Source organism: Lissotriton vulgaris, chromosome 10 (assembly GCF_964263255.1).
Source record: "Lissotriton vulgaris chromosome 10, aLisVul1.2, whole genome shotgun sequence".
Classification (NCBI taxonomy): Eukaryota; Metazoa; Chordata; class Amphibia; order Caudata; family Salamandridae; genus Lissotriton; species Lissotriton vulgaris.
This window is the reverse complement of record NC_141698.1, coordinates 728,123,865-728,142,597: the sequence shown is the minus strand read 5'-3', so window position 1 is coordinate 728,142,597 and position 18,733 is coordinate 728,123,865.

The following is an 18,733-nucleotide window of genomic DNA, read 5'->3' as shown; positions in this document are numbered from 1 at the left end:
TAGTTCCTTTGTGGATCCTTTCCCGGTTAGGTGAGTCTGATTTTGTGAGTCTTGTTCACAAGTTGTATGGATATTTTTTCAGAGCTGATATGTAGTATGCTCTTTAGTCTGTAATCTGGGATGGCAGTACATTTCATTTTACCAAGGTAGGTGAGGTCTAGGATTTATGTGTCGAGGTTTTTTTTTGTGCACAGGAGTGAGGAACCACACAATCCACAATCCAAACAATCATCATCTGCTTCATCCATCACCACTTCACAACTCAGATTTGGCAAAAAGGTAGCTGGATTAAAATTTGTACATCTTGTCACTGTCGCATTTTCAACTCCCAAAATCACTCTTTCATATTTTGTTAACCGACTGCTGGAAAGTTGCTGTGTGCGAGTTCGTGTTACCAAAATCTCAACTGAATGTGGTACATACACTTTCAAAGGATGTCCCTTCACAATTGTTTCACTCTGCTCCAAACTCATGCAAGTAGCAGCAACTGCTTTCAAACAACCAGGTAATGCTGCAGCCACAGAGTCCAACGTGGCGGAAAAAAATGCTACTGGAAGGCATGCTATTCCATGCATTTGCGTTAGAACTGAAAGTGCACATCCGTCACGCTCACTGCAAAACAATGCTAAATCCTTATTGAAATCTGGCATTCCTAATTCGGGTGCTCTACAAAAAGTGATGTGTGGGATTTGACTCGTCTTTGTGAGTCAATCTCTGTAAGTTTTTCTCTATTAAGGAAAAACTGTTAATCTACTCTACATAACCAACCATTCCCAATAACATTCAAATATCTTTCTTAGTTTTTGGTGGATTCATTTGCAAAATTGCCTTAATCTGATCTTTAGACACTTTCCTGATTCCTTATTCAATTTTGTGTCCTAAATAAAAAACTTCTTTTTGATAAAATGGTAGTTTTTCTGGTGACACCTAATGCCCACCTACTGCCAAATGGTTCAGTAAAGCATTTGTATCTGTCACACAAGCCTCTACTGAGTCTCTAGGCATTACCCACGGCTCCAAATGTTTCTTCAATATCTGATTGAACATTGAAGGACCCTCTGTATACCCTTTAGGAACTCGGCACCATGCGAGACACGGTCTCCAAACCGGAATGCAAAACAATTTAGCTATCTGGGTGCAAAAGTAGCGATAAAAATGCTTGACACAGATCGATCACTGTGAGCCATTCTGCTGCACAAGGAATTTGATAAATAATCGCAGCTGGATTTGGTACATTTGGACAACAATGTATTACTATTTGATTCACTTTTCTCAAATCTTGAACTATTCTTTATTTTCCATTAGGTATGTGAATTCCCATGATAGGCGAGTTGCATGGACTACCTAAAATCTCCTTTAAAATACCTCGCTCAATCAACATCTCAATTACAGGAGTTACTCCTGTAATCGTCTCAGGACTCACTTTATATGGTGGTGTTCTTGGAAATTCTTCATTTGGTTTAACTGTAATTTTAATCGGAGCTACACCTTTCATTAGTCCAATATCTTTCCCTGAGAAATTCCACACATCAAATAACACCATATCTCTCAATTCAGCAGGCAAATCATTCACTGTAAACAATGGATATAAATCTTTCTCTTCTTTGCCCTGCCATTTTGAATACCATATCTGCATCCTCTGTGTGGAATGCTATTATATCTGGTGTGCAATAAATCAAGTACTTCATCTTACAAAGTAAGTCTATTCCTAATAGATTATCTGGATTTATATCACAGACCACAAATCGGTGTAAATCTTGAAAACCTCCAATCTGCAATTTCCTTGGTTTTAATACTGGAGTTTTTATCAATTTATTTGAGCACTTTGTCTGAAATTCAGTCAGCGATGGCATTTAGTCACCGTACGTCGCTTAAGATAGTCACCTTAGTTCCACGAGGAACCTCGCTGCTTCATAAGGAGTTTGCGCTCCAGTTGTGGCTCCTCCTTTCCTCATCATCTCTGCCCACTCCCATGGTTGCACAACGGGTTTACCAGCCCGGGCTATATCACTATTGGAGCACTGGCTAATCTGTCCATCTGTGTGCCAGTACCCTGCTACATTAGTCCCAATTTATACATGATTGGACACCATTTCGTCTTTCACCTTCATAGGGGTTCCTGCTTTGGTGTTTCCGAAAGTGGTTTTGTTTGGGTTGCCTCGCCTCAATATGTCTGTACACTCCTGTGGCAGTACACTGATTTACTTGCCCTGGACACTACACTATACTATACTATTATACTATTGTAGCACTAGCTTAACTGTAACAGTACCCTACTACATTAGTCCTGGTTTAAGCATGATTGCAGCATCACCTCGCCAGTCACTCAGGCTCTGGCTGCGCACTATTGTGGCAGTGTCTCTGTGTCTCAGCTCCGGGCAGCAGCACCTTTGGAGCGTTGGCCTGTCTATTTACCATTGGGGTTGTACCTTGCGACACCGGTTCTAGACTTAGCACAATTTAAGCACCACCTCACCAGTCCCCTCTAGGCGCCTCACACATTGTAAGCACTTATATCTCCGTGGACAATGGCTTTAGGCACTGTAATTGTGTGATTTCAGCCCTCTACTATGGAAGAGACACAATCAGGATTACCACGTGCCTGTTAGGGTGATGCTGCTGTGTTTCCTGCAGAGCCATCCAGTGGGCATCTTTAGAAAGACAGACTGACCCACCTCTTGATGCTATCTACAACACCCACCCCAGACAATGTCCAAACTTATCTGGTGGTGGTTACATGACTTACTTCTTTAAGTCCTTGACTATTTTTTAACATCAGACTGAAAAGCACATTGTGCACTTGGGCTTTACGTAATCATTTCTCTATGAACTATGTCGTCGAGCTGTGTCTAAATTCACTCTTGATAAGTTTGACACATCCAACATCCTTACTTTCAGAGGGGTGCCCCCTTCCCTGAGCTGTCACCAGGTTGAGGGGTGGCCTCTTATCTGTACACCACGGGTAAGCAACTCTTATAGCCATCAGAAGTGCCAAATGCAGTAAAAACGTGTTGAAAATAGTATCCCTCACGGTCCTTGTGAAGTATTCACAAACATGTTTAGATTCACTTACTCATTTGATTTCTCTTGTTGCTTTTTTTTCCTCTACAGGTACGACCAATAAATCAACCACACAAATCTGTAGGATTACTGGTGTTGTATTTAAATGTTCTTATTATCTTCATCACTATTCACGTGCTATTTCACAGTAGCATATCGAGGTCCTGACGAAAGCCATGACACCTTCTTGGTTCTTCAAGGCTGAAACATGTAGATCTGTTTTTTGTCTGACACGTGCAGTTATAAATTCATACTGCAGGTGCACTGTTTTTAGGTCTCGCCTGAGCTAGTGCATGCGCTGCTCTGGCGAGACATTTAGTGAGTGGGCTTTAAAAAGCCGACCACAGCTTTTTGTGTGGCATAGAGTGTGCGGTTACGCGCACAATTATGAGCAGAGGGGCCAGCTGTCTTTCCTCTCTCGTCATGGTGCGTGCACATAGCACACCACTCGCCAGACGTGACGACACAGCCGCTTTCACTTTTGCCGCCGCGCGCAGCACTTGCGTGCTTTTTAAAAATGTTCTTTTAGCGCGCGTACACACAACTCCCGGGCTTATGCTTTGTGAATGTTGAGCAAGAAGGCTCGTGCAATGCTGAACCCTCCATGTACATTGGTTTAGAACTGCTCCAAGCACACCTAGTGCATGCACAAGTCTGTGGTCTTGTATGACTCCTTCTGCAGTCCTGTTTGTAGCCACGCTTCCTTTACGTGTTCCTTTATGAGTTTGGAAATTTATATGTTGACACAATCTTGAAATTTAGTTTCAGGACTTAGTAGAACCGATTGTGCCCGATACGACTACCTCAGAGTGTATTTCCTGTATGGATTAGGAGGACACTTCTTCTTTCTTTGACTTATTAGGTGAAAAGGAATTCCATATTGCGCATTATTTGTATGAATATTCACTTTTTTGTGTTCTTTGTATATAATTGTTGGATATATGTGTATATATATGTGTATATTGTAGGTTTGAAAATAGTGTGAATTTATAGGATGAAGTATTTCCCTTGATTACTGTAAATAAAATATGTAATCATGTCTTCAATTGTATGCGATCGTTGCCTTGCTTAAACACGATATTGAATTATTGGACATTGTCCCTTTCATAGGATAATTGATAGTCTCCTAATAGAAAAGATTATAGATATTGATCCCGCCTTTCAGTATTTTGTACTTACCTGTATTGTATTCTTTACCCAGGCAAAGGAGGGTAATTTGGTTAAACCTCCACAATTCTGCTACATAATCAGTAAATATGTAGGGCTGTACTCTGGCGCACTGCCTGAGGTAAGCGCCGGGCACGACAGTAGTGACAGTTCCACAGGCTCCACCCTCCCCCTATTCACAACAAGCATTTGCAATCCAATAGGTCTCGCATTTATGCAAGTTTCAGCTATTCACATTGCAAATAACAATGCCTTTTATTTTTTTTTGTTTTTGTTTTTAGAACTTAAATAAAAGGCATTCTCATTTACAATGCCAGTAGCTTAAATAAATGCGAGAACTATTGCATTGCAAATCTTTGTTAATCCTGGCTCCGAGAAAAAGTCAATAATGGTAGCTTTGTTGTTCTCGTTAGCTAGTTTCAACATCACTACCAACACAGTTTGTTTTTTGTTGCACTGCACCCTCGACCCAATCAGTTTTCTTCTTGTCTGCGGTATTTAGTATATCCTAACAGAGTATTAATAAAACATCCCTGAGCTCCTTCCTCTCAGATAAGGAGTTGTAGCCCTTGGTGGGACTAGGTGTTCCCGCTAAGAGGTGAATCCCAGATGGAGAAGCATGCCACCTATGAAGGATGAGGTATTTCGTCCTGAAAGGGATTCCCCCATAAGCTCCCGGAGATAATCTCTAGTGTCTCTTCCCTGTTTGTCTTGGCACCCTAGACCCAAGGATTTCTTTATTAGAAATGGGTAATGTATATGTTCATTTAAAATCGAGAGAGCAGTCGGGCAGGGATGCGTCTCCGCCCCGTTTCTTTTTTCCATCTACACAAACTGAGTTTTGGGGGCCCGGACTGGCTCTCCTCTGGACATGCTCATATTTGATAACACCCCCCTTCCAATATTGGCATATGCTGACAACGCAGTCTTAATTGCTAGGACAGGGGTAGCTCTCCAAAGCCTTATAACATCATATGCTTCATTCATGGCCTCATTAGATCTTAGAGCACTGCTTTAAATGGGCCAGTACTTACAGGTACTGAGTATGGGCACTTCTTATTTTTATCACTGAGTATCAGCACTTTTCTACTGCTGTTGAGAGTACCGGTACTCATGAAGGGTAGGCACATTGCCCTCTAGTGGTGATAGCCCATCTGTTTGACAGCCAAAGCACTTTTATAGCCATAAGCTGAACCCCCGCTGAACTATTCAGCGTGGGCTCATTTGCATGATATCAGAGTTTAAACCATCATGCTCTGTTGAAAGGAATCGAGGCAGCCCAGTGACAGCACAATGAGGAAAGCCATGGGAGGTAAGGAGGTTAAAAGGGCTTTAATCCCACCTGATTATTTTGTGTGATACTCTAATTATGTTTGCCTGCGTGTGTATGCATATTTTTGTGTGAGATAAAGTGAGAGAAATATTCCAAAATAAGTAAGTGTTAAAATATCACAGTTTGACTTTCGTTTTGTATAACGAATTAACCTGTTTTGTTTATAGAGACATATTTCTCGTGTTTTGGTATGTGCTGCAACTAGTATATAAGTCACTAACCTTTGCATGTCTTGCCTTCAGCCCCAACCACTCGCCACATTTAAATGAGTACCTGCACTCTTTTTTCCCATTTAAAGCACACTCTTAGAGTGAATGAAACAAAATCTTTCATCATTCTAGCAGGAGCTGGTAAATGCGTAAAATCCCTTTACTTCCATCTGGACTACAAGAAAATTGAAGTGGTAGAGTCCTTTTCATACTTGGTAGTCTTATTTGACAAAAAACACTCATGGGCAAACTTGGTGGCAGCAAGAGTCCTAGGCATGGAAAGAAGTCACCAAGCCATTAAGAGCTTTGTCAAGAAGATAAGCCCCAGCCCCCTGGACACAATAAAAAACATCCAAAAAGCAAAGACAAAGGCAGCAGCAACTTACAGGGTGGAAGTCTGGGGGATGACTCGTATTGACCAACTCCAAATAATGCAAGACCTCTTTTTCTAAACTCTGGTATCGCTACCCCCTTCATTCTCTAATTATATTTTACATCTCGAACTAGGGCTACCTTACATGTTAGACTCTATTAGATTGGAACCAATTCTGTTATGGCTCTCCATTTGGCGTAGGGCCTCTGCCAATCTAACACAGTGTATAATTGGAGACTGTCTGAAGCTGGATCATTACAACAAGATTGGATGGCTCATATACATAGAGGCAGAACTCATTGCAATTGGACTAGGAGAATTATTTTGGGATCCTGCTTCCTGCAGGAGGGTCTCTAAACAGAAAATAATTGAGGCCTATTTACAGAGGGCTAACTTTGTTCGTAGGGAAAAGAACCAGCGACAAAAAGCATCCCTTGCATACGATCTTATTTCACTTAGATCAGGGGAAGGATACACATACCTATCCCGCATTACTATCACGCAGCACAGATTTATCCAATTGCGTTTTCGTCTGAACCTCATTCCTTTGATGTTAGGATTCCCGGAGAAGAAATTTAAACTCTGAAACATGACCCCTTTTCCGTGCGATAGTCATTCGCCCCAGTCAAATCGTCATTTAGTACTGTTCTGCAAGTTTTATCAAGCTGAAAGAGAAGCTTTTATTCTCCCTATTTTAAGGCGCTATAATTTCATCCATTGTAGGGTGGCACTGTATTTTTTAAAGGCTCTTTCTGATCTCTAATTTTTCGGTTGCCACCTTGCTCTGGGCTTGTATGAGAAAGAGAAAGGTGCGAGGCTGCTGGATGATCTAATTACTGTAATTATGATTCCAATGCATATACATTATGTGGCCCTGGTCCAAGAGACACCTAAATCCTATTAAGTTTTTTAAATGCTTTTAAATGTTTTATAATATTGCTTGTCCTGTCTATCTAATGGGTGGTTCAATGAAATTGTGCATTTATGATCTGTTTCTAAAGATATTGAATAAAGATTTTATTGATTGATTGATACACCTCTCATACCAGTAGTTTTCTGAAAACATTCCATATATTCTGTACTCACAAATCCCATTTTCTTTGCTGCTTTCATTTGAGCCAGCATTAATTATTCTTTTAATATTTTATGCCTTGTGTCAATGTCAACATTACAATACTTCACATAACGAAGAATCTCATCAATCGTCTTGATCTGCCATTAAATCAAATGCTGCTGAATCATAAGGCTAATTTCTGGTCTTAATCCATACACAAACCTAGATACAAAATGTCCCATTTCTTTATCAGTGATATTCTCAATTCCACTTTCATAATAAGCATGTACTGATTCTTTCAATTCTTGAGTAGTTCTGTCCAATCCGTTTCTTTTGGTGAAATCTTTCCTTTCAAATAGGTAATAACCTGATTATATTTCTTCATAACTTCTTCTGAAGGTGTTCGTGTTTTTGAATCTATAGAATATTTTTCTTTTGGCTAATCTACAGCAAACAAATCCACCTCCCAGTACTTCTCTAAGAGGTATAGTGTAGAATCAGCTAATCCCATTCCTGTTTCTCTCACAAAATACAGTGGAAATGCCACTGTTGTTGCTGTACTGTCTTCCTTCTTTTTAGCCCATCTTCCTTTCCAACAATCTAATTCTCCCCATCGCTTTAAGGTGCTAATTAACTCTTTAATTTGCAATTGTTTTCCTGAAGCATTCAGATTCTCCAAATCTCTGTCACTAAAATCTAATCTACATGTTTTCTGTAAAGCTTCAGACTTCTCTCTATCAACTCCCTATGTCTGTGCAATCTCAGCATAATTCTCATGAAGCGCTATTGCTCTCTTCGTAATATTTTTACACATAAACAGTAATTCTTCATCCTGATTATCTACTTAGTCTTTCTGGAATAATTGTACCAAAAATAATTTCTTCCAAATCTGCTTTTAATGGACTCGCATCTATACCTGGATTATTTCTATTCTGAACACCTAATGATTTCTGATTATTTTCACGTGTTCCAGTTCTTGTTCCTGGTGTAGGCGTTAATCTTTCCCGAATCTTCAATGGCCTCTTTGAGTCTTTATTTATACTACATCTTGGAGTTTCGATAAACTTTTCTGAGACATTAATCAACTGTTCTGAATCACCTAACTCTACACTCACATTTATTCTGGAATTCCCAATTGACCCTTGATGAGTCTCACTCATTTTCTTATAACCAAAGGCACTCCATTCACACTCCTGTCAGGTATTGTTAACGCATGTTGTTGAGAAATACCTTGTCTATCATTATATATTGGAACTATCGGACCAATAGTTACTGGAACTGACAAAACTTCCGGATTCAAAGTCATTTGTGTTATCTTTTCTACCAAATCTTCTCTAACTATATTTTGGTTTTGACTTTTATTTACAGAATTTCTTTCTCGAGGAGCTTCTATCTAAATTAATGGAGCACTTGGCAAATGATTTGTCCCTATTCTGTCCTTTTCTTCGTGATATGGAGGAGGACTATTCATTAATAATTCATGTAAAAACTCATCATCTATGTCAGTCAGTCAGTCAAAATACTTTATTCGGTTCATATCAAAAACCATAAAAGTATAATAAACATTTTATGTCAAGACAAAATTATTAACAAAAGCCATAAAACACAGCAAAAATATACAAGCTAAAAATACATACAGTACCTATTATCATTCCATTTAAAAACGTCCTTTAAAACTGAGTTAACATTAAAAAAACATCCTCAGCATCAATTAATTTGGGCTAATTCATCACATTAACTAATCCCATCTAATTTTCTTCTTTAATCTTACAGCCGCAGTGAGGAAATTAGCAATATTAAAAATCTCCCATACATTCGAGAGTAGCTGCAAATAATGGAGAGCTGGTTTAACTTGCATAAAACCTTTATCTTTTAAAAGAGGGATAATAAAACGCTTACGAATATGAAGAAAGTGCTCACAAAAAAAGATAAAGTGCATTGTGTCTTTAGTGGAAAAGCGATCACAAGAGCAAATCCCCGAATCTTCCTCCCTTTTCCACCCCGGAGATCCAGCAAGGAGGAAATTAAATTGGTTCAACCTGAATCTAAGTAATAAAAAACGGTGATTAGAGTTATTAACGATTTTCAGGTATGGCTCAATAGCACATGATGTTTTTAGCAATTGGTGAGCGCTTACAGTCGGTTTAACCAGCTCTCTATCTTCTCTGGCCATGCAGGCCACTAACTTATAGGATTCCTTAACCCACTTGATGTCCCCTTTCACCAGCTTCTCAGGCGAGTTAAACAGTTCTGATCGTCCCAATTTGACAGATAACTTATAAACATAACTCAGCCAGGGGATACGGCACCCAAAATCACGTGCTAAACAATCTCTAAGGATTTCCTGATTCAATTCTAGTTTAGGGTTTATCCAAATAGAGACCCATTTTAAAAGTGGGGCAATAGCTAGTCGATCCTCCACAAAGCCGACTCCACACTCCTGATGGGCAATGTAGCCAGATGTGGATTGAGGGACAGATACAATATTTTTCAAAAACGTATTCTCTACCACTTGAATAGCCTTTACATTCTTATAACCCCAAAGGTCTGCCCCATACATTGCAAGGGAAATATATTTTGCATCATATATCTTTAACAGCGCTTGAATCGGTTTAACTCCCAGTTTACGGGCAAAACCCAAAACAGCTAAGGTGGATCTTGGCAATACATTTTGTTTCGCTAATATTTGGGGTGACCATGTGCCTTTGTCGTCAAAGATAACGCCTAGGTATGGAAAAGTAGATACCCTAGACAGCACATTCCCTTCGCAATGCATGGTTTTAACCCCTTTTACTTTAGTGCCAACCATCATGACGTGGGATTTTGAGAAGTGGATTCTGAGGTCTATAGATTTCATAAAAGCAGAAAAAGAATTTAAAAGGCTTTGCAGCCCTACCGCTGTACGTGCTAAAAGGGCGGCATCATCTGCGTACAGCAATGCCGGAATTAGTCGTTTGCCTACCCTCTGTATATCCTTGCACGCCTTGGATAAAACTGGAGCGAAGTCCTTAATGTAGAGGGTGAAAAGCAGGGGGCCAAAATGCACCCCTGCCTGACACCATTGACAATACGAATCTTCCCTGTACAGTTACCCCTAAGGTCGTATCTCACGGTAGCTGATAAGTCCCTGTGCAGATCAGCAAGAAAGTACACAATATTTTTTATCCACGCCCAAGTGAAGAAGCATCACCAATAATTTGGACCTATTCACTCGATCAAAGGCAGAGGAAAGGTCCATAAAAGCTAAATATAGAGTGCCCTTTTTTTGGCGATTGTGTACTTTCCAATTAAAAGTTGTAGGTTGAGGCTTTGATCGATTGTGCCCCGACCTTTCCTAAAACCAAATTGTAGGCCTGAGAGGGTATCAGTTTCTGCCAGCCACCCTGTGAGCTTACTTAAAACCACCCGACCAAGCACCTTAACAGCGGAATCTATGAGGGAAATGGGTCGGTAACAACTGGGGTCCCCTCTATTTCCCTTTTAAAAAATAGATAGTATTACTGATTCAAACTAGGTACCCGGCAACCCGGATTTCCAAACCTTTTTTTTTTGGTGCAAGACGTTTATTTAGTACCGTTAAGTATACACAGCATACCGCCACAACCCGGAGGCCGGCTGCTATAGCATATCTCATAAATCACGGATAACACAATGGTCAGAAATCAATCCCGCGTTGTAGTGCTGCATATAAATACAATATCGACAGTAACAGTACATGTATAGGTAGCATATAAATGCGTCTCACTTTTGACGTTTTTTGGTGAAGATAAGAACAGTTAAAAAGAACAAAACAACGTTGTAAGCATGTGCACCACAAACAAGCATAGGTTGGGAGGGGGGAACATCACTGCATGGCGACCATGTGGCCCATGGACATGTATGGTATATGTATGAATGGATACAGCTTGGGAGGGGGGGGGGGCGAGGGGAAGAATCCAGGGACAAGTCAAGGGGGGTAAAGTGCATAGTGCAATCACAAGTCTCATTGAGCTGCAGAGAGTCCCCCAACAGTTCACCCCGCCCTCCCCCCCACCCCCAGAACATCACTATAGCTCACAATTCATCTTCACTCGAAGCTTCTGTTATCAGATAGCATTGTAGCGGGGCCCAGATATCAGTCGGCCTGTAGGAGAGCGGCAGTAACTCCGCATATGTGTGAAGTTGTTCCTGACAATACACCAGGTCCCTTATCCACTCCTTAAATTTGGGCGCCCTCCCCCTGCCCCATCTACAGGCCACCCTCCGCTTGGCCAGCAACAAGGCTAACGCGACATATTTGCGGTGAGCCGCTTGCAGGGGTTCCACACAGCCCAACAGCGCCATATTGGGAGTCGGCATCACCGTAACATTGATCATTGTAGAGAGGGCCTGAAATACCTGATCCCAGTACTGATGTACACTGGCACATTCCCAAGCAAGATGGAGGAAGTCAGCCCCAGAGGCCCCACACCGGTCGCAACTATCATTTTCTCGAAGTCCGAATCTGCGTAAGCGAGCCGGGGTATAGTACAGTCTATGCACAAATTTGTAGTGGATGATTCTATACCTGCTGCTGGATGAGATACGTTCTGTCTGTAATAAGCTAAATTCCCATTGTTTATCGGTGAGAGGAGCAGGCAGTTCCTGATCCCATTTCGCCTTGGCAGGAAGCGTGGTGTAGTCAGTGTGGGTTCTAATTGATCTGTACAGCGTGGACACTAGTTTACACGGATTCTCTAGCTGTAGTATGTGTTGCAGGGGTATGAGGACTGGTGGCTCGCGCGGAAAATCAGGTGTAAGAGCTTGCAGCCCATGTCGCAGGCGCATGTAGTAAAAGACCTCCAGCGAGGTAGGGTGTATGGCACCAAACAAGTGATCTCTGGTGCGGAACTCGCCATCGTGATACAGATCCCCCCACGTATGTACATGGATTTTGGATAGTAAGCGTCGGAAGCCAATTTCCTGCAGTAGCAGCAATTGCGGGTGGTATGTCAGGGGCATACGTGGAGCGTAGAGGAACTGCAGTCCTAGTGAGGCACAAATGCGCAACCAGGCCGTGATAGTGCTAGACAATGTGTTCGGGGTCTTATCCCTCCCCTCCACAACTGCGTATAGAGCTCCCTCTATAGGCGTGGGGTGCGCCAGCCAGTGTTCCGCAGCCAGTTGCGGCATGTACCTCGGCTGCCTCACCCAGAAGTAAGCATAGTGCGCTTGGGCCGCTCTGAAGTATAGCTCAAAATCAGGCACACCAAACCCCCCTCGCACATACGGCCGTGTCAGGACCTCCCATTTGAGCCTAGCCTGTCTCCCACCCCACACCAATTTAAGCATTTCAGTTCTAAGCATTTTAAAGAAGTACGTACCAGGGTGAAAGGGTATGTTGAGGAACAGATAGAGCAGCTGCGGAAGCACAATCATTTTAATCAAGGAAGCCCTGCCAGCCATCGACAGGGGAAGCGTCACCCACCTCAAGACCTGGTCCCCGATCCTACCAATGGCAGTGCCATAGTTCGCTCTCATAAGTGCGTCTCGGTCCCTCTCGATATGAATACCAAGGTACTTAAAGTCGCCTTCAGTCCAAGTGAGCGGATATTCCAATGGGAAGGCCTGTCCTGATTTCCAAACCTTATTAAAAACATTGCACAAAACCTTAGACCATGTCTTGACGACAGATTTAAAAAGGTCACTAATGCCCTATGCCACTTATGACTTGGTGACTGATAAAGTATAAGCCTAATGCACAGGTAAGGATTTAACCACCCCTCCCGGATCTGCTCCTTCATATACTGACTTAAAATGGGAACACCAAACGTGTTCCTGGATACCGCAGTCTAATTGACTATTGCAAGAATCTTGGAAGAAAGGTTCTTTGACCACTGCCCAAAATTTAGAGCTATTTTTAAGAACATCAATAGATATTAGCTCATTCCATGCCTCGCATCTAATTTCTCGTCTTCTTTCCTCTAGGGCTATTTTATAGGCTTTCCTTAGAGCTGGCACGATAGACTTATCCACCGGGTTTTGTTTTAATGCCACCAAGTATTTCCGATGTGCTAACGAGCAGTTATGATCAAACCATCCCTCCTCGGCTTTATTTTGCGCCCTACCGGGCCGTTTAAGATCATCTGCGACCTGTGTACAAATTTTAGTATAGGCCTCTAGAACATCCATGTCCCCTGCGTTTTCATTCATACAGATACGCATCTCAACTCCAACCTTAGTTAATAGGTTGGTTTGAAAATCCTTCGGAACCACTCGATACCACTTAATTCTACGGGCCTGATCTGTGGGCCGGATATCTAATTTACCTGTCTTCCTATTGCAAGTTTCGGGTTTCTCGACCACATCCACCACGGTCAGGACCACCGGATTATGGTCACTGAACGTAGACCAGATTGCCGTGTAGCCACAGACCCTGGCGCCCTACAAAGAACTAATGAAAATATAATCAATAGTTGATGATGTACCATTCCCTTTAAAAGTAGGTACGGCCCCTTTAGATATACAAGGATGTATTCGGCCATTTTCTGCCATCGGCGCCTCCAGAAATTCTCCCTGCGCGGAGTGCTCAAAATGGGTAACCCCTTGATCTGGTGGGCCTAAACTGTCCCAGACATGACAGTTCTCAGAGCAGCTATGCACATTAAAATCTCCCAAAACAATGACCGCCTATATTATCATCTTTATATATATCAAGGAAATTTTACAGACTGACAAGGTGTTCTGTGGCAGTAACTCTACCAAAGGAATTATAAAAATTAATAATAAGAATAGTGCCAACTTAAGTAGAAGCAATTTGCACTGCTAAACAGTAAGGTGAGCCTGTATCCAATTTAGTATGGGTACCTGAAATATTTGCAGAAATCAGGGTCACTAACCCACCCCATAATTGAGGCTATTTCTGGGAGAGAGTAAGTCGTATAACCGTCTAGACATAACAAGTTCTCAATGTCCCATGTTTCCTGCAACCCAATGATGTCAGCTCTGCATTAAGAATTTCTATATAGAACATCATCTAGTTTATTTTTTAGGCCCGCAATATTCCAAGTTAGAATCTTGGTACCCTCATTAATTTCAATAGGGCCTACCCTCTCATTAGAGGAGGTACTTACTGCTATTGTTTCCCTCATGTGAACCATATCCATCTGTACAGCAATGTTTGGCGATCCAGGAGTAGCTAGTCAATCAATCTCTTCCAGGCTGGAGAATACCTCAAATCTATTTTGGGTGAGTACAAGAAAATCATGAGGACCCTGAGCCTGTGTTGAGTGCATACGTTCCAACCTTCCATTTAACATTTATGGCATATTTCGATAAAAAAACCCTAAGGGGACAATGCTTATGCCATCTGCGGGGATCCAAAATTCAGTATGACACAGTCCCCTCTACAGGTTTTGACGGAGTTCCCTACCCAGGTAATCATGCAAGTCATTTTAAATTCTTTAAATAAATGAGTACCTAGGCCTGTCCGATTTTTTAAGTGGTGAAGCGCCTTATTTCGAAGAGAAACCCAATGTTCCTCCACACCACTCTGCAGGGGGGGAACATTTATCAAAATAACAGTGTATTGCGTCGCCTCGGGAGGTAAGTTTAACCTATCTGCTATGTGTTGGTGTACACGATCACCCCACCCTGGGCCAATATTTATGTCACTACTAGGATCATCCTCTAACCTTTTATTAGAAAGCGGGACATGCTTGCTGCCTCTATTGGCTATAGGTGCTTTGCTGGAGGTCATGCCGTCCTCGTCCGCCACAGTTGGGATCTGGTTAGGCACAACCCCCATAATCCCAGTCGAATTACAAGGCACACTAGACCCTCCATTCAATGGATTGCATACAGGAGAAAAAAGCTGCTTTTCAATTCTGCTCAACCTAGAATCAATTTCGGAGAGTTTGAAGGAGATAGGTTTCAGTAACTCTAATAACTTATCCTCTAGTTTAGTTACAATACGGGTTTCCACATCACACAACACCTGCTCTGGCCTTACTTGTGCGCTAATATCCTCCAGACTCGGAATACTTGAGCTGGCGGCCTCATGCGCACTGCCTTTCTTTCCCCGTTTGCCTCCCCTTGTTTTCAAGACTTTACTGGCCTGCTGTAAAGAGGCCGGAATACTGCCAGCTTTCCTTTTGGTTGCAACAATGCTAGCCGGACACTCCCCATTGCTGACTTTATTCAATCGTTGCTGGCGGATCAATTTTTTAGGGGGGGGGACGGGTGGGTAGAAGATTGTACCTCCTCTTTATGAGAGTCAACCTCCAATGACTCTGATGATACTAATAAATGTCCCCGAAGCTGCTGTATTTCTGCCTGGCCATCTACAGTAACAACTGGTCCAGCTGGCTCTAGCAGCAATAATGGGCCAGTTGAGGAAACACAGGTGGGGGAACGACAATGGTCCATGTAGAGACGCCTTTCTGTTAATTCAATCTCACGGGACAATATAGATTCTGCTCTTATTAAAAAGCATCAAGGGAATCCACTACCCCTGAACCCCCTGCCCCCTTGCTACTGCCCTTGCTCGTGGTCATGGGTGACAAAACAATTTATTCAATTTAAAGAGAAGAAAAAAGAACACAAAGATCACTAAAAAATAAACACCTCCAGAGAATATAAAGTCACTAACCACTTCACGGAGTGAATAAAAAAGTGTCACTATAAAGGGGGGCGGCCCAGCCTCCTCCTGGCTACGACTGGCGCGGACTGGCCCGCCCTTGGCCCGGGCAGAGCCCGCGCGCGTCGTGGGGGCACCTGCGATTTAAGCGCCTCCTGGCGCTGGTTAGTGACGCGGTGAAACGGCGCCACAGGGACTTTTGGGAATGTAGTCCCACCGCAGTAGTGGCAGTGATGGCGATTCTGCGGTGAGAGCGGCAGCAGCCACAAGCAGGCGGTGATTGGCAGTGTTCAGTGCCTCCCCTGCAGCGTCCCAAAGCAGGCAGTATTAGCACAAAGGTTTTCCTGAAATGGTTGTCACCACTATTATTTTTTATTATTTCCCTCCAGCTTTTCCCTTCCCTCTCTCTTTCAGCCTGTTATCGCCCTGCGTGAGGCTGCTCACCTCCCAGGGGTTGCCTTCCACCACTTCACCTGCCCCTGTACCAGGCGTGCTTCTCTTTGTGCAGGTTACCGTGGCTAGTTCTCCGCACCAGCTCCCTCCAGCCCCTGCCGAGCTCTTGCGCTACTCTGGCCCAGCAGGGGTCCTTAATCGGAGACCTTGCAATCTTCACTTTCACCTTCCTCCAAGAATGTCCGTACTTAGTTTGCCTCTTCTCGCCTCCACACGCCGCCTGCACCTCCATCGAGAAACGCAGCCACCAAAGGAACAGGAAAGCCGACGACAAGCACGAAGCATGAAGCCAATTCCAGCAGAAGAGCACACGGAACCAATCTCGAGGTATCACCGGTATTACTTTAGGTATTACTTTAGGCAGTTGAAATTTTAAATATCACTTCAATATTTTCTGATATTCTCGTAACCTTGCGTTAAGTTTTAGCTTTTAGCAGTCAATTACTCCGTATTTTGAAACACATAGAGCATCTCACTCCCGTGATTCCAATCTTTTCACACACTCCTTCACCGGGAACCTCCGCGACCTCGTTCTAAAGCGGCCGCCATGTTTGCATACTCATTCATGAGGAGGGAAGAGGACTGACTCATTCCCACAAGAAAGGAAGAGCCTGGCGTCAACATCTGTCATCATTCCCTTCAATCAAATCTATATTATTAGATTTTTGTTCCTTAACGTTCTTTCTTTTCTCCTTCTTTAGATTCTGCTACCATTACCGGAAACATTCCTGCTCCTTCTGCTACGTCTCTTCTCCACATTTTCATTTGAGCATCCCAATATTTCTTCTGAATCTCTACTCACAATATTGTTATATCTACTCTGACTCCTATCTGTTTCTCTTTTGTATGCCTCATTTCCCCATTCCTCAAGAGCGTCATACTGCATAGGTCTAGGAGTAGGTCTCAAATCATTAGTCTCCTCAAATTTTCTAGAATTCTAGTATTGAAAGTACCATTCTCCAGAAACGCTAAGACACCACCTTGCTCAGTGTATTTCATCCAATTTTCTAACCATGTACATGTATGATAACCCCTCTGTAATGTCATATAGGAAGCAGGTGTCCCTTCGGGGGGTAGGGGAATTCCATCTCAAATAGGTAAAGGCTCATCTTCGCTAAATGTCTTCAACAATTGTAATAACTTCATGATTAGTTTATTCGAATTCTAGTCTATATAAGTAAATCTCTTAATATTCTTCTTATGTGTTATGAATTTTCTTCTACGAACCAGAATTGACTGCACCCGTCCAATCCCAGCGTGGTTCACAAAACTCAACCAATACCAGCGCAGCACTTTCTATGAAGATTTCACATTAACAGTCCAATACCAGCACGCCACTTCTGTGACGTCAGTATAACTCCTACAACTGGCCCTCCCTTTACGAAATCAGCGATATGTTTTCACAGTCTTTGATAAAACAAACTACATAAAAACCAGCTTGCCTGCTCCACTAAAAGAAAATAATTAGATAGTAATGATGTACTCTAAGAATTCCATTTGTTTCCAGTAAAATCTGGACCAACGCTATTTTACCCTCACTCGAGTGAAAAACTCTTGAGACTTCCTCGGATGTGGTTTCTGATGTGATCCAAATGAGCTCCCACTATTCTACACTCTCATGAGTCCCTGTGCAATACAAACAATACGACCATTGCTCAGCACTGCATCAACAGCAGACCACGCAGTTCTGCTTAGTGTATGCCACACTAAGTCTTTCTCTTATCCCAGGATCTTAATCCTACGACAGACCCGTTACTTTAGTTTCATAAGGTCAACGACGGACATATAACATAAAGGGACGTAGTCAATAATTCGTCTATCGCTATAAATTCCATCTTATTCATTACCCATTATGATAAGTCTAAACCAACCATCCGATGCAACTCCCAAAAACTGATGCTGCGGAAGTGGCTGAAAATTTTACTCATCCTCGAAAATATCACAAATTTTTTACCAACTAGCCTTTTTTATGATTAGCAGTTCGGGCCCATGAAGTGCATAGATCTCAGGACAGTCTCATACAGGTTTAGCAAAGTCAGCGGCCAGCCAGAGTAGCATAGAAAGAAACAGCAGTGAAGCTCACCTCTCATTGGGTTTCAAAATAAGGTGACCATCTGACCATAAAGGCTCGACAAATTTCATTTGAAGAAAGTCATTGTTAGTTCTAATGAAGTCATCCTTCCACGGAAGCAGGAAAACATCTTGCAACATTTATCCACATCCTTGCGCATGTCCTGCCAGTTGGTAACTTCATTCAACGAGTTTTGTTCGCAGTCAATAGGCAAGAGGAAATTCATAAGTATTAACTTGTGCACAGCTAAACAAACTATCACGCAATTTTAAAACGTGAAGGACTAAACACATTTTCTTCCGAGGCATACATTTTAAGAAAAGAGAAAATAATATCATTCAAGCAAGGTTTTGAGGCCTTCATAGGATTTGTAATGCATCTCGCTTTAAGAAAATAAGACATTTATGTTAGCACAAT